A 17,689-nucleotide genomic window follows, 5' to 3' on the forward strand; every position below is an offset into this window, starting at 1 on the left:
TCAGCAAGGATGCGTTACATTGTTGAAAAATCACAGTAAAGACATGTATAATGTTACAAATGACTATTTCTATTTCAAATAAATGTTATTCTTCAAACGTTCTGTTCATCAAAGAATCATCTACGTGCAGTAATGACAGCTCATGCATCCTCGAGTCTTCACTCTGTTCTCTTGCACCTGGGCCGTCCACTTCTCTCTCTGCTGGTTAGATCCAGTTTGCTTTCTTCCTTCAAGACAAAAGTGCATGGAATAACCTTCATCTCTCTCAAAGGAACAATATACAGATGAGTTTCTTAGACAAGAAATTTCACTCAATTATAATTTTAACCTGTAATAATAATTGTTAATATTAAGTTGTAGAACGTTTTGTCTTAGGAATCTGTGGGACGTGTACAGGGAGTTATTGAAGGTATCGTGTCAGCCAACAGATAGGATGTTAAGAGTCCGATATCCTGTATTTTGCTTATTTAGGCTCTGTAATTCTATCCAAGTAAAAAAAGTCTCTTATTTAGTTATTTTCATTTAAGGTTGTTCAAACCACTTAAATAGCTCTTTGAACAATACGCGTATTCGCTGTTCCAGACAGCAACATAATGTCGGCCCAGATCCGGCCCACATCTGGTACATGTGGATTCAACACGTAACCAGATGTGGGCCGCATCTGGGCCGGCACTATGTTGCTGTCTGGGATGCGTACCATGAGAAACATTTTCCCTGTAAATATTTCAGAAGTTATTACTTGTGTCCCATATTTCCTTTTACTGAACCAATAATGTGTGAATTAATCATTAATTCTATTGGTGTTTTTTTTTTTTCATTTCAATGCATGTGAGTTGCTCGAGTGGGTTTGCAAAAACCCTCTCACTGAATCATCTGAAGCGGTATCTCAGTCAGTCAAACAGACAGTACAGTTTACTGACATACATTAGAACACAGAGAACAAACATTGCTAGATGAAGTGGATATTCACCTGCAAACAACTGAAACAAAAGGCTACTTTTTGAGAGGCAACGTTGTGATAATTCAGCTGCTGTGCCATGTATTCACATAGCTGCTCACACAGTGCTTTATACTTTGTACTATATATTTGATATACCCCTTTCTTCAATCAGTGCTATATTCCCTGGTTACAGAAAGCACTCTAAGGAGACATTGTTTAACAGAGACAATTGTTGTAACACTGTTCCATTTTATGTTTGCAGAAGGCACAAAAAAGGCAATGTCAGTGGGGGTTTATGGGTGATATGAGTAGTCTGCTACAGATTGGTGCCATGACCCGGATTCAGAGATCAGCGACTACAGATCACTGGGGACCCATTTGTGAGGCCACATCCTGTTATCCTAAAAGAGATGACGGTGATGACGTTGTGAATCAGAAAAAAAAAAAACGATCAGAATTTGTAATGAAAATGTCAGTGCATTGTGACTTTCAGAAAGTGATCTGTCACTTCAGGGTTGTGTTATTTCTGAATGTAAAGTCAACAATGAGGAAAATATGGACAGTCATAGTACTGTTACAGGTATAGTGAGTACCCCACAAACATCAGCTGGGAATATTTCAGGGATAGGACACTAACCTAGTATGATTGAGCATAGGGCCAGGGTCTCTACTCTGTCCCTATTAGCAATATCCAGAGCTGATGGTGAAGGTCGATGAGACGGAGCTGCCCTCAGCTGAGGATTTAAACTCTAGTAGATCTGGTCGAACAATTAGGTTGTGCAATAGGGGTACAATACTTGACAGAGCAGTCATCAGTGTTAGACAGTATTCTGGGTTATTACGTGCAGAGGTTTTTTGGTCCAATAATTAAAACCTCTGTTTTTTCAGAATTAAGTTGTGGGCAATTACTAGTCATCCAGTTGTTTAAATCAACTATGCATTCTGTTAATTTTGTGAATTGGTAAGTTTCGTCAGGTCGTGAAGAAAAATAGTATCAGCAGCATCACAGTAAAAACTAACGCCATGCTTTCTAATGATATCTCGGTAACACTTATAAGGTTTCATTAGTTAACATTAGTTAACTACATTAATGAGCATGAAGTATTAATCAACTGCATTTCTACAGAATTGATTAATCTCGGTTAATGTTAAGTTCAACATGTACTAATACATTATTCAAATCAAATGTTGTATTTGTTAACATTAATGTACTGTGAAGTAACATGAACAAACATTAAACAGCTGTATTTTTATTAACTAACATTAACACAGATTAACAGATACAGTAACAAATGTATTGTTCATGGTTAGTTTATGTTAGTTAATACATTAACTAATGCTAACAAAAGAAACCTCATTGTAAAGTGTTACCGATTTCTCCTAAGTGTAGCATGTACAAGCTGAAAAGAAATGGTCCTAGTACTGAGCCTTGTGGTACTCCATACTGAACTTGTGATCGATAAGACACCTCTTCATTTATGGCTACAAATTGATAACGGTCAGATAAGTATGATTTGAACCATGCCAATGCAATTCCACTAATGCCAACATGATTTTCGAGTCTATTCAAAAGAATTTTGTGGTCGATAGTATCAAATGCAGCACTAACATCGAGTAAAACTAGACAGATGCAATCACAATCTGATTTCTTTCTTTTTTTTAAAATAAGAGTTTTAATAGCCATCTTAAAGGTATTTGGTATGTATCCTAATGACAATGATGAATTAATAATATTTAAAGGGCCATGAACTGAGAAATCAAAATTTTCTTGAGCTTTCGAGGTCATCATACTATAAGAATATCCTGTAAGTTTCAGAACTAAAAACTTCCTTGTTTGTCAGCTTTTATTGTAACCAAGCCCAGAGACCGACTCATTGTGGTATGATACGGGATTAATGAACTAAAAATAACATTACCTTCCAATGGATCCTAATGCTAGGAATGTGGTTAATATTTTCAACAATGTAAATGTCTCAGTGGAGCATTATTTATTTGTTTTCGGTACATTTCACTGTGGATTCTTTGGTAAATCAGTCGCCATTTCGTCGCAGGCTTTGCAAACAGACTTTAACGATATGGACTCGACAGAGTCCCGACCCTTACAAAGGCCCTTTTATCTATAGTTTTTATCAACGAATCTCTTATTTACATTACATTTGCACTGTTAGTTATGATAAAAGAATTAGTTAGAGTGTCGAAATCAAGTTGCAATGACGAGATCGCTGCATTCATGCGCTCAACATGTCTGTGATCGGCACATGCTCACCAACTGCAACCTTTAATGCCATGATCTAAATATAATGCCATAGATCTAAATACAATGCTATAATCAACACTTTTCACAATTAGTTAACCTTGAGAGCTGTAATAGTAAAAACATGCTAAAGGTTTTCAAGAGAATTTCACATGTAATAGTAACTATTTCATATGCAAAGATGTTAGCCAATCACAGCAGTGGGCGTTTACACTGAAGTCTCACACAGACACGCCCCTTCAAACACAGCGTTCAAATCAGAGGGCTAAAATCAGGGAAGGAAAAATGCCTTTTATTTCAACATTATGACAATTTTTGATGTAAAAATCATACCAACATTATAATTGCACCCCAAGAAACATTTTAAAACAATAAAACAATGCAGTTCATGACCCCTTTAAGAAGAGGATCTATGACTTCTTGAAGCATCTCTTTCAGTAGCTTAGTTGTTATAGGGTCTAACATACTGTACATGATGTTGATTTTGATGATTTAACAAGTTTAGTCATTTTTCCTCCCCTACAGCAAAGAATGAATGGAATTTGTAGTATCAATCTTTCTAAGTAAAGAAATTCATAAAGTCATGACTACTGTGCTGTTTGGAAACGTCTGAAGTTGAAGCTTTATTTCTTGTTAATTTAGCCACTGTATCAAATAATTACCTAGGGTTGTGTTTGTTCTCTTCTAAGAGTCGAAAAGTAAGCAGATCAAGCAGTTTTTAAGGCCTTTTTGAATGCAGTAACCAGGGTTTGAAATTAACTTTTTCACTCACCGGCCAATTTGGCTACTAAATTTTGAAGTTACCGGCCATTCAATATATATATATATATATATATGCACACACACACATATAATAAAGTTTTGGATTTAATTCATTCATTTCTTATTCTAACAAAATCCTGTCATCCAGCATCTCCTCCCTACCTCTTTCAGCCTCATCACCAAAAATGTGTTTTAAGTGGACAGAATGATCAATACAGTACAAAGGACATCAAAAAAATGTAGGATGTTGGAAAATAGCACTGTCTTTTCTGTTAACCAAACACTTTTTAATCTCCGCTATTGCGTCAATGCAAATAATCAAGCGAGGCGTTATTTGTTGCGTAGAGACGTGTGTGTTCAAGTAAGCCAGAAATGCGCAGATTCTGCGCAATACGCTGTATTTAATATATCATGATGACTCACAAGTTAAGTATTTGCGCTAAATCTTTGGCTTACATGAACTTCCCCAGCAAAGTGTGTAAACATAATAAGTAACACGCCAAATTGGCTCATGATTTGACAGCATTACCGTTGATTTTTACCGGGTTGGCGGGTATTAATTTCAAACCTTGGCAGTAACACTGACCTTCCACAAAATGCAAAGTAACCTCTAGTTTTGTTTTTTGTCAGCTGCGCTCCATTTTTCTGGCTGCTCTCTTGAGGGCGCGAGTGTGCTTTTAAACCACAACGTCGGACTATTTTCCTTAATCTTCTAAGCGAAAAAGAAGTAACCATGTCTAAAGTGCTGGAAAAGAGAGTCAATAGTTTGTTGTAACATCGAGTTCTTCAAAGCTATCTGGGATGCTGAGAAATTGAAACTGATCAGGAAGATTTATAAAGCAATCTTTAGTGGCAGAAGTGATAGTTCTACCATATTTGGTTTTGCAGCCTTGGCTAAATGAAGTTTACACAAGACTAGATTATGATCTGAGATGTCATCGCTCTGCTGCAGAATTTCAACGGCATCAACATTGATTCCATGTGATAAAATTAGATCTAAAGTATGTTAACGACAATGAGTCGGTCCTGACACGTGTTGTGTAACTCCAATAGAGTTCATAAGATTTTAGGATAGTCACTTTTACCTTATCATAATCTCTTCTGTCCTCCATCGTAATTGCGCTGCGTATGCCTCCTGTGCTTTGCCTGTAATCACAGTTTGAAAATAACTCGGATCGCATTTGACCAATTCCCCTCTTCAGCTATGGTCTCAAATAAAGAGAAAAAAAACATCAGGGTCATGTTTGTTAAATTTAGGGAGCAGTCTGAAATTACTGGCAAAGTCAAAACTGCCAGACAAATGTAACTTTTCACCACGTTCTGGGGATCATTTACCTTCCTTCACCAATTTCAAACGTTCCGCCTGCAGCTCAAACTCCCGTTCTGAATTTTTTTTTTCTGTGCAAATTCAATTTCGTGTTGTTTGAGTAAATGATCTGTTCTTAATTTTTCAATGTCAAACTCATACCGTTTAGTTTCCTTGACCAATTCTTTATCATGAATCTGTTGCATGTGCAAAATCTCTTTGTTCTGTTCAAAAGACAACCCTGAGAAAATATCCAACAAAGTTTTTATTTCAACGTCATGTTTTTTCTTTGCGGAAACGAACAAAAGATTAATCTCTCACAATAGAACGAAGTTCATTCTTCTTTATTCGTTTATCCACATCACCAATTTTAAATTGCTCTACAAGTCCCCACAATTGTTGCTTCACAAACAAATTAAACACGTCCTCCGACGGAGCTTTAACAAATTCTTCAACGGATGTCATTTTAACCTTTAAACTTTTTGGTTACTCTCTCAACTTAAAGTAAGTGCATTTAAAAACGTAGTAAGCCACAGACAAAACACTCATTCACCTACTCCCCTTCTACCCTGCCTATCAACCCACTAAACTGTATTATGCCTTATCTTCATGCAGCTTTCAAGAGTAAAGCGACATTAAACACCAGATACCGATGGTTTCGAAACTGAGCAATACAGCCCAATCCATATGGCGGTGTGCTTCACCCAAAAGCCTGCACAAAAATAAAAAAGGCAAAATAACAAATCAACGCAAGGCGTTGCTAATACCTACTGGGGAAAACTGAATAAGGCTTCATCAATTACCTTCAATGACGACTACCTTCGAACTCAGGGGACATTTCCAAACTAAACAAAGTTTTACGTGCATCTCCAAAATAATGTGAATAAACAAGGATTTACTTGTTTTTCACATTAACATCCAACAGAGCACCTAATAAATCAAATGAGCTAAACAATATCTAAATTTTAATCAAACAAACTCTCATTTGTTGTCATCTAATTACTCTTTAGGACGAGCCCCCATTTGTTACGATTCTATTCTTAGATCTCAACAACGTAAGGGAGACGCCACACAACCGCTGCATGAACAATAAGATTTATTCAACTAATGTAAGAAACATGAAATGTCAAGTGATCAGCGTAATTGTCAGTCAGAATGTGAGTGTAAGTTCAAGTGACATCAGTCCAACCAAACATAAACAACGAAAGGTCCAAATCAAAACATCATAATAGGGGAAGATGGATCAAGTGAGAACTCAGATGTGGCTGTGGTCTCCCGTAACACATCCCGTCAGTTTTCCAGTAGCATCATGAGCAGCAACAACACCCGCAAGCAACAGTTCCCTTTCGAGGGAACTCGCGATGCGTCATCGACGCTTTGGGGAACGCCCCCAGCGTGAATGCGTCTGAGCATCAATGTCAACTAGTCCAATGGAAAGAATGAGCGTCACGGGCGGGTGACGTCATGACCAGGAAGGGATAAAAGCACATCCGGTGAAAGCCGGCATTAGCTTCTGTGTCTCAGCAAGCGATCTGTGTTACTCTGTCTCTGTCTATTTATTGTTGTCTGTTGCATTTATATTGGAAGAGTTATGGCGAAACAAATGTACAAGCAGTGTGCTTCTCCCTGCCCGCGTTATTTAACGGGTGGGGACACACACGAGCTTTGTGTTATTTGTTTGGGAATGGAGCATGCGGTCTCAGCCTTCGAGGGGGCTGAGTGCCAGCATTGCGAGATGCTTCCGCTTCGCATGCTCCGCTCTCGCCTGTCACTCTTTGATAAAGAGAGTGGGCAGGCTCGCGATCCTCAGGGTGCAGGACCCGCTGCTGCCGAGGCAGCGCGGAGAATGCATTCCTGGGGATCGCAAAAGGATCTTTCGGAGGGGTTGGAGACGGGTCCGAGGGCCTTTTCTCCTTCCTTACCCGGAGGATCCAGTGCTCTCCCCCCGGTGTCGGAAGCCCGCTCTGCGGCTTCTTCCGCCCGGGGAGAGAGCCCTCCATTACTTCATTGCTCTTCCTCTGAGGAGGTTGATGCGATGAGTATGGACAGTTTAAGCACACACACTGGGGAAAGAGATTCGCCACCTGTTTCCCCAGCATATGAGGAGCTGGTGGATGTGATGTCTAGGGCTGTAGAAAAATTAAATATTGAATGGCCAGCTGAGAAAAGGGGTGCTCGTCCCAAAAGCAAATTAGACGAGCGTTTCCTTTCTTCAGCTACATCACCTCCACCACGGGGCCTTCCCTTTTTTCCTGATCTACATAACGAGTTATCTAAATCATGGGATAAACCGTACTCGTCACGTCTTTTCAGCCCTCAAGTTCATTTATATTCAGGTATAAGAGGGCTGAAAGAGTACGGTTATGAGGCGATGCCCCAGGCTGAACAGACGCTTGCGAGCTATCTGTCACCTGGTCCAGCATCGTCTCTGAAGGCCTCAGCTTTGCCCACTAGACCGCTTAAAGCAACTTCGGTGTTAGTGGGCAAAGCTTATACGGCAGCAGGTCAAGCTGGAGCATGTCTGCACACTATGGCAGTGCTTCAGGCTTACCAAGCTGACCTGCTGGGGGATCTGGATAGGAGTGAGGGAGTGGGTCCTGACGAGGTTCGAGAACTTCGTCGGGCCACCGATCTGTCTCTCAGGGCTACTAAGGAGACCGCCAGAGCAATTGGGCGGTCTATGGCAGCCCTTGTAGCTACTGAGAGGCATCTTTGGTTAAATTTGGCCGAAATAAAAGAAAAAGATCGGGCTTTTTTATTAGATGCTCCGCTTGAGCCTTCTGGTCTCTTCGGCGACGCAGTCAATGCGGTCGTCGAGAGATTTCAAGAGTCAAAGAAGCAAGCGGAGGCGTTTAAAAAGTTTCTCCCTCGCCGTGTCCAACCCCCTGGGGCTGCTGGGCGTGAGCAGCCCCAGCCGTCGAGCTCCTCATATCGTGCGCAACAAAAAGAGAGTGTTTCGTCTCGTGCACCTCCACATAAACACTGGAAACAGGCGCAACACTCTCAGTCGAAGTCTTCTAAGTCGAAGCCGGATCTGAGGACCGTTCTTCAGGCGAAGAAGACTTCGGCTCATAAAAAGAGGTCCTGACGTCAATGGCGTCAGACCTGTGAGGACGGCCCCGACCGAAGTGGAGCGGTGTACACCTCAGAATACGGTGCCCGTTCCACTTCGGGGTCCTCACGGGACCGTTCTGCCAACCCCGTCACCCTTGGTGCTTCGGGGCGCAGCGGTCTCCAGCGAGTCGCTGATGCTATGCTGCGGCACTGCATCGGTTTCGCGCCCTCTGAGGGGGGTTTTAGAGCGGCCAGTTCAGGTAGTTCCTGCCATTATGTTTCAGGCTCCAGAACTGGCTGTCTCGTTAACACCAGAGACCAGCCTCGAGAGGCTGGTTCCCTTAGTAGATTTTCTGGCAGCGTGGAAGCTACTGCCAAATATTTCTCGTTGGGTCTTGCAGATTGTAGAGAAAGGATACAGAATCCAGTTCGGTTCTCGTCCTCCTCGCTACAACGGGGTGTTGCTCACAGTAGTGCATCCCGAGCAGGCTCTGGTAATGGAGCAAGAGGTAAAGGCCCTGTTAGCAAAGGAAGCTATAGAACAGGTGTACTCACCCGACAGAGAGTCGGGTTTTTACAGCCGTTATTTCATTGTTCCGAAAAAGGATGGAGGGTTGCGTCCCATTTTAGATCTTCGTCTGTTGAATCGTTCAGTACAGAAACTCAAGTTCAAGATGCTGACACTCAAACAGATCATGACTCAAATCAGATCCGAGGACTGGTTTGTCATGATAGATCTGAAGGACGCTTACTTCCATGTCTCCATCCTCCCTCAGCACAGGAAGTTCCTAAGGTTTTCTTTCGGGGGCAAAGAATACCAGTATCGGGTACTTCCTTTCGGTCTAGCTCTATCACCCCGCACGTTCACGAAATGCGTAGATGCAGCTTTAGCCCCACTCAGGCTTCAGGGCATACGTATTGTGAACTACATCGACGACTGGCTGATTCTAGCGGAATCAGAGCAGTTGAAGGTTCGGCACCGAGGTGTCGTTCTCGCTCATATGCAGATGTTGGGGTTGAGGCTCAATGCCAAGAAGAGTGTTCTTTCTCCAGTACAGAGAACCACTTTCCTTGGTGTGGTATGGGATTCAGTGACGATGCGGGCCACTCTATCGCCCGTTCGTGTAGCTGTTATCCTGGCAGCCACAGAAGAGCTGAGGCTAGGCCAGTCACGCACTGTAAAACAGTTCGAGAGACTGTTGGGTCTCTTGGCAGCAGCGTCCAACGTGATACCTTTTGGCCTGCTGTACATGAGACCTTTGCAGTGGTGGCTCAGGACCAGAGGGTTCTCCCCGAGTGGAAACCCACTTCGTATGATCAAGATCACGCGGCGGTGCCTTCGTGCCTTGGTTATATGGAGGAAACACTGGTTCTTAACCCAGGGTCCGGTGTTGGGAGCTCTTTGCCATCGAGTTGCGATCTCGACAGATGCTTCCCTCACCGGCTGGGGAGCGGTAATGGAAGGCCGCTCGGTTCAGGGTCGGTGGAGGGGTCATCATCTTTCTTGGCACATAAATTGCCTGGAGATGATGGCTGTCTTCAATGCGTTGAAGCAATTCCTCCCAGACCTGAGGGGCCATCATGTGCTCGTCCGTACAGACAACACATCGGTGGTCTCTTATCTGAACCGTCAGGGGGGTCTGCGGTCGCGTCCGCTTTGCAAGCTGGCGCACCAGATCCTCCTGTGGTCTCTGGGGAAGGTACTCTCCCTGAGGGCAGTGTATATTCAGAATATTGGGGCAGAATATTGGGGCCAAATATTGGGGCAGAATATTGGACCAGAATATTGGGGCAGACATCCTGTCGAGGCAGGAGCTGAGGCCAGGGGACTGGAGACTCCACCCCGAGGCGGTGGAGAAAATTTGGGATTTTTACGGCCAAGCAGAGGTGGATCTGTTTGCGTCTCAGCATACGACGCATTGTCCACTTTGGTTCTCCCTTACTCACCCAGCCCCCCTGGGGCTGGATGCTATGGTGCAGACGTGGCCGAGGCTACGTCTGTACGCATTTCCCCCTGTTGCTCTGCTCCCAGGAGTTCTGGAGCGAGTCCGCCAGTACGGAATAAGCCTACTGCTAGTAGCACCACGCTGGCCGAGTCGGATCTGGTTTGCGGACCTGATCCATCTCTTAGACGGTCCTCCCTTGGAGATCCCGATCAGGAGAGACCTTCTGTCTCAGGCCGGGGGCACAATATTTCACCCCTGACCAGAGATTTGGAACCTGTGGGTTTGGCCTCTGAGGGGGCCCAACTCATAGAGAGTGGTCTCTCAACTGAGGTTGTTGAGACCATTCTAAGCTCCAGAGCTCCAGCTACTAGGAAACTATATGCGCTGAAATGTAAAGTTTTTTCTGTATGGTGTCACCAACATCAGTGGGATCCGGTTAACTGTTCTGTGAACACAGTACTCGAGTTCTTGCAGGAGCGCTTTACATCAGGTTTATGTCCTTCCACAATTAAGGTTTACGTGGCGGCCATTGCGGCTTACCACGCCCTGGTGGGGGTTACATCGTTGGGTCGAGACCCCCTGATTACACGTTTCCTTCGTGGCACATTGAGGCTGAGGCCTGCAACTCGCACTAGGGTGCCAGCTTGGGATTTGGCAATAGTACTAGAAGGCCTGTCTAGGGCTCCATTCGAGCCCTTAGATTCGGTTTCAGAGAAATGTCTTACCCTTAAGACTATCTTTCTGCTAGCTATTTCGTCCCTTAAGAGAGTTGGAGACCTTCAGGCCCTTTCGGTTTCCCCCACTTGCCTTGAGTTTGCACCGGGGATGGTCAAGGCATTCTTATATCCGAAACAGGGATACGTCCCTAAGGTGCCGACCTTGATTCCGAGGCCTATCGTGCTGCAGGCTTTCTGTCCTCCTCCTTTTACATCTGCGGACCAGGAAAGGCTGAACCTCTTGTGTCCAGTGCGAGCACTGGATACTTATGTTCATCGGACATCGTCTATGAGGAAGTCCGACCAGTTATTTATTTGCTTTGGAACACCTAAGAAGGGTCTTCCTGCTTCTAAACAGACGGTTAGTAAGTGGATAGTTGAGGCTATTTCACTTGCATACGAGTACTCTGACCAGCCGTGTCCTTTGGTGGTCAGAGCTCACTCTACGAGGGGTATGGCGGCCTCTAAAGCCTTATTATTTGGAGTTTCTCTTCAAGACGTATGTGATGCGGCAGGCTGGTCCTCACCGTTCACATTCGTCAGGTTTTACAGTTTGGACCTGGATGCTGCCCCAGGTTCTCAGGTGCTTAGTGCTTAGTTCCAACAGACTGACACTCAGGTACTAGGAATTCTGGCGTTTTGGGTATTCTCGTTCCCAAAGCGTCGATGACGCATCGCGAGTTCCCTCGAAAGGGAACGTCTCAGGTTACGACTGTAACCATAGTTCCCTGAGAAGGGGAACGAGACGATGCGTCACCCTGCCATACTTCCTGCATCCCTGTGATCGGCTTGCTTCGACATTTTTGAAGCTAATGCCGGCTTTCACCGGATGTGCTTTTATCCCTTCCTGGTCATGACGTCACCCGCCCGTGACGCTCATTCTTTCCATTGGACTAGTTGACATTGATGCTCAGACGCATTCACGCTGGGGGCGTTCCCCAAAGCGTCGATGACGCATCGTCTCGTTCCCCTTCTCAGGGAACTATGGTTACAGTCGTAACCTGAGACGTTCTCTCTTACTCTGTTTAACCCAGTGTCTTTTAAAGTGCCATGATTTCATTCAGGTGTAAAGCCATGCCCTCCAGCAATCACCTGTAACTCGGGGACAAACACACAAATACTCACTGAGCCGTCACACTCTGCACTAGGTAAAAAAAAAAACTGCTTATCTATTTAATAAAGTTTGGTGAATTATAACACTTTCACTCCATTACCTTCACCCTTCCCAATTTCATCAAACTTTCAAATGATCAAATATCAAAAAGTAATGAAGGGCACACATTTTTCTTTACTTGACCTTGAAACTATGAAGTTTTAATTAATCTGCCAGGTAGATAAATGTCCATATACACATATAGAAAGATTAAATGATATACCCCCTTTATACACTTTTCTTACAAACTGTATTTTATCTCTTTTAACTGCATTCTCATGTCCCTTCTTGTAAAGTCATATTGTGTAACACTTCAAATTTCAACAAAGGTGGAGAGCATCTCTTTTTTCCTAGGTTCAGTCATCAACATATTCATGAATTTAATCATACTAACTGACGTTACCATTCTTTTGTTTATTCTGTTATCTTTCTCCCTTCTGTTACTCTCCTCAACACCCTCAGGACTATTTTCTGATTTTCTGTCAGAGTTAGTACTGGTTGCAGATAAAGTCCTAATTGTTGGTGATTTTAATATACATGTAGAGAACGAAAAAGATGCAGTGGGATTGGCATTTACAGACGTCCTGTTTTGGCCTCAAAGTTGAAATCTAGTCAAAAGTTAGCAAATGTTAGTCCTGTATTGATGACGGAGACTACAGGAATTAATGATTTTGCGGGTAGTGCTTCTATGAAAGTAGGGAATGCAGTGTTTGAGTCAAAAACTGAAAGCACAAAACACTTTGCACCTTTTAATACGCAGGGTTTTGTTTCTTTGATCAATTCTGAAGATAAAGTCCCAGTTAAGATTTTGAGAGATACCGGGGCTTCGGAGTCCTTTATTCTTGAATCGGTCCTGCCTTTTTCTGATGCATCAAGTGAAGGAAGGAATGATCCTGCGTTACAACAATTGTTTGAGGATGTTATTCCATCCCAGGAGGTAAGAAGTGCTGTCAGTGGATATTTTATCCAAGATGAGATGCTCTTAAGGAAATATATTCCCTATAAGAAAGGTTTGATGGAGGAATCTATAATTCAAGTAGTGGTGCCAAAGCAATTTCTAGAGGTGGTAATGCGAATTGCACACGGTGAAGTTGCGGGTCATTTAGGAGTAAATAAAAAGTATAATCGAGTTTTGCGACAGTTCTATTGGCCATGCTTGAAAAGGAATATTTCGGCCTTCATTAAAACGTACCATATGTCAGTTAACAGGGAAACCGAATCAATCTTTGAAACCAGTGCCTCTGTGTCCTATAGCTGTTACAAGCAAGCCCTGTGAGCATCTAATAATTGACTGCGTGGGGCCATTATCTACGTCTAAATCAGGTAATGTATATTTGCTGACTGTGATGTGTCAGGCAACTCGATACCCTGTAGCTTATCCTATCAGAAGAATTACCACTAAAGCAGTTGTGAAAGCTTTAACCCAATTCATCTCTATTTTTGGGATACCCAAGATTATTCATAGCGATAAAGGGACTAATTTCACTTCACGTATGTTTGCTGATATTTTGAGAGTGCTTAAGGTTAAGCACAATCAATCAAGCACATATCCCGCTCAAAGCCAAGGTGCGCTTGAACGGTTTCACCAAACATTGAAAGCGTTATTACGTTATTACTGTGTGGAGTTGAACCGTGACTGGGAGGGTTTACCCTGGTTATTACTTGCAGCTAGAGAGGTACAACAAGAGAGTTTGGGTTTTAGCCCGAATTATCTTGTTTTTGGTCACAGTGTACGTGGTCCTCTTTCTGTTTTGCGGGAGGGATTGGGTGAAGAGAATCCTCACCAAAATTTGTTAGAATATGTAAATGGTTTGACAAACATACAAAATACCGTGTTTTTACACCAGGTGATCAGGTGTTGATGTTGTTACCTTGGCTCTCCTTTTTGCACACGATGTACTGGTCCATACACTGTTCTTTGTAAAATGACTGACCAAAATGATCAAATTGCAACTCCAGATCGGCGAAAAGCTAAACAGTGTTTTCATGTAAATTTACTTAAAGGGGTCAGATAATGCCATTTTTGTACAAGCTAATATGATTCTTTAGAGTCTAAATTAAAACTTTGTAATATACTTTAATTAAAAATTCTCATTAGTATTGTAAGAAAACACTTATTTTACCTGGTCAAAAACAGCTCTGTTTTCAGCACGCCGTTTCAGTGCATATGACTTTAAATGATCATGAGCTTTGCTCACCCGCCCCTCTTTTCTGTGCGTACACCGTTTGTAACACAATAACCATAACGCGTTGTTCATTATAGACGTGGGATTATGAATTATATTGAGAACGTCGTACATAGAAAACATGACGTAATGTACCCTGAGTGTAAACCTTAGACGCATTCATTGTGAAGCGTGCAGCTAGCGATTTGCAAAGATTAATATAAATATTAAAGGTTAATAAAACGTTACACTCACTTCAGTTCTTCTGGAGGTTCAGCAGGAACACGAATAGCTGGTACCGATCCTTTTTTCATGAGCCGCTTCTTAGCAAAACCAGCTTTATACTGACCCTCGTTTATAAAGCAGTCTGGTGAGAAATGATTCGCGCAAACATGAACGCATTGACGTTGCTCGTGGGGAATATTCCCTTCGAAAACAAACTCAGCCACTGCGTCTTCAGCGGTTCGGATTTAGGAACATTAAAATGACTGCTGTGTTCGTTATTACACCCAAGAACAGAACACCACAATCGCTTAGACGCCATTCTGCTCATAGACAGTAGGGGTGGAACGGTACATGTATTCGTATCGAACCGAAACGGTACGGGCGTCACGGTTCGGTGCACGAATTTACACGGAGAATACACGGTATAAAAATAAATAAAACTCGCGTGCAAATTAATGTAATGTAATGCGGAACTACCGTTAGATACGCGGGTTCTTTAGGGACACATAATCTGTACCATCGGCTTAGCTCTGAACGCGCGTTCACTTCAAACGTTGGCTTTATACGCGCGTCCTATTCGCTTTGGACTAGCGTCGAACTAGACGCGAATTTGACGCTCTATTCGTGTTTGGTGTGACCGCATAATGAAGGCTGCGATGTCTAGATTGCAATGCTGGACTGTGTGTGTGTGTGCGCGCGCGAGAGAGAGAGAGGCGAGATCGAACTGTGTGTGTGTGTGTGTGTGTGTGAGACAGAAAGAGAGAGAGAGAGAGAGGCGCGCGACCGAACAGTGGAAACATAAAAAAAAACATACTCCGTAATTTTGTTCATACAGATCATTAAACCTGCAAAGTGTTTACTTATATTTGTGTACACTCGCAATAAAACACAACATTGTGCACACTGTAAACTCTTGTCAAACTGTAACCTACAACTGTCACTCAACCAAAATCACACACACACACACACACTGTTTTAAAAGAAAAACATATTTATCCGACTCCATTTCAAAACAGTCTGTGGGTCCCATCTTTTGGACATTCATCATATTGCATTGGTTTTCATTTCTTGTCCTCGGAGCACTAATCTTACACATTCTACATTGATTAAAAAAGAAAATCGAATGTGTTTTTAATGGTAGTATTATTTTAACAGAAATCAATTATTTATAATTCAGATGAGAATAATGTTACATTGTTAATTAATAATGTTAATTAAAATTAAGGAAAACAAATATATTGATCTGAAATATAGCAAATTAATTTTAAATTAATTCAGGTACAATTACCAAACATATCGCAAGGTCTTTTTGTCTTTTCATTAATTTAATTAATAAACTAATTATATAAAACTATTGTCAGTGCACTACAAATAAACTGGTTCTATGCCTTTATATAATAAAACTTATTTAAAAAATACAATGCCTTCTGCATTTTTGTTTTGCTTTTCCCTACATTGTACCGAAATCGTACCGAACCGTGATGTCTGAACCGAGGTATGAACCGAACCGTGACTTCTGTGTACCGTTCCACCCCTAATAGACAGTGCTCCAGCATATCAACAATGACCGCGCCGGTCCGCGCAGACTATGATTGACAGCTGGCTCACGAGCGAGGGCGGGTCTGTGTTGAAACGCTGCTGTCAATCAACAATCGTGGGAGGGGCGTCCGACCGTGTGGCGTCCGACCGTGTGACGTCACACGGTCGAACGGCTTGATTTGAGACGGAAAACATATAAGGAGATTAAAACAAAAACACTGGATGGATTTTTATCATTTTACGATGGTTGTGTACAGGCACTGCCAACACACATTTCAGTACAATCAACTTGTAAAAGTGCATGTACCATTATATGACCCCTTTAAGCCTTATCATCCTCGTAATTCTGACACTCAACTAGTTAATCCAGCTGTCACTGTTGCTATTGTCTCTCTTGATAATTCTTAACCTTTTTCTGTAGAAGGAGGGGAGGATGTGATTGTCCCTGAAGACTGTGTTTTGCTTCCACTGTTAAAGAATTCAGAGACCCTTCAGAATCTAGATGTTTTGTTTTCCCATTTGTCGGAGTTACAAAGGTCAGAATTGACAGAGTTGGTGTTTGACTTTCCTAGTTTGTTTGCAGATGTGCCCACCCGTACGCATCTGATCCAGCATGATGTGGATGTGGGAGATGCGCGGCCTATTCGTCAGCGTTTTTACAGGGTTCCTATCAGTGAGCGGAATGAGCTGGAAGTTCAGCTTGAGAACGAGATCGCTGTTCCTTTGTGCTCCAGTGGGGCTTCACCATGTTTGCCGATAAAGAAGCCAAATTCTACTTATAGATTTTGCACTGATTACCACAAGTTAAACGCTATTACTAAACCCGACGCCTTTCCACTTCCTCGAATGGAGGATTGTGTGGATCAGGTGGGTACTGCGAACTTTGTAAGCAACCTGGACCTTTTAAAGGGATACTGGCAAGTGCCTTTAACTCCTAGAGCTCAAGAAATAACTTTCACTACACCATCAGGGTTTTATTTGTACTCTGTTATGAGTTTCGGTTTTGGGAAATGCACCCGCAACCTTCCAGAGATTGATGAATTAAGTGGTATTCGGCCTGGATGGTTGTGTGTATTTAGATGATGTTATTGTGTTCAGTGATACAACATCTGGTACATCTTAGTGCGCTTTTGATGCGTTGGGCTGAGGCATGTCTTGCAGTTAACTTGGCAAAGTGTGAGTTTGCCAAGGGTACTGTAAGATATTTGGGTAAAGAAGTTGGACAAGTTGAGGTTTGTCCTATTCAAGCCAAAATTGTGGCTATTCAACAATTTCCTCCTCCATCAACAAAGAAAGAACTCGGTATGGTGGGGTATTATATGGGTTTTTGCCCAAACCTTTCAACTGTTGTTTCTCCACTTACTGATCTGCTTAAGAAGGCTGTCAATTTTGTTTGGAGTGTAAATTGTCAGAAAGCTTTTAAAAATGTTAAACTGTTGTTAACTAAGTGCTCCTGGTGTAGCTGCCCCTAGGCTGGATAAGCTATTTAAAATACAGGTAGATGCAAGCCAGATTGGTGCTGGGGCTGTTCTATTACAAACTGGTGAGACTGGACTTGACCATCCTGTAAGTTTCTTTTCTCGTAAGTTTAATTCTTATCAAAAGAACTATTCTGTAATAGAGAAAGAA

The sequence above is a fragment of the Rhinichthys klamathensis genome, unplaced genomic scaffold (assembly GCF_029890125.1).
Source record: "Rhinichthys klamathensis goyatoka isolate OS25496 unplaced genomic scaffold, OSU_Roscu_1.1 h1tg000657l_1, whole genome shotgun sequence".
Classification (NCBI taxonomy): domain Eukaryota; kingdom Metazoa; phylum Chordata; class Actinopteri; order Cypriniformes; family Leuciscidae; genus Rhinichthys; species Rhinichthys klamathensis.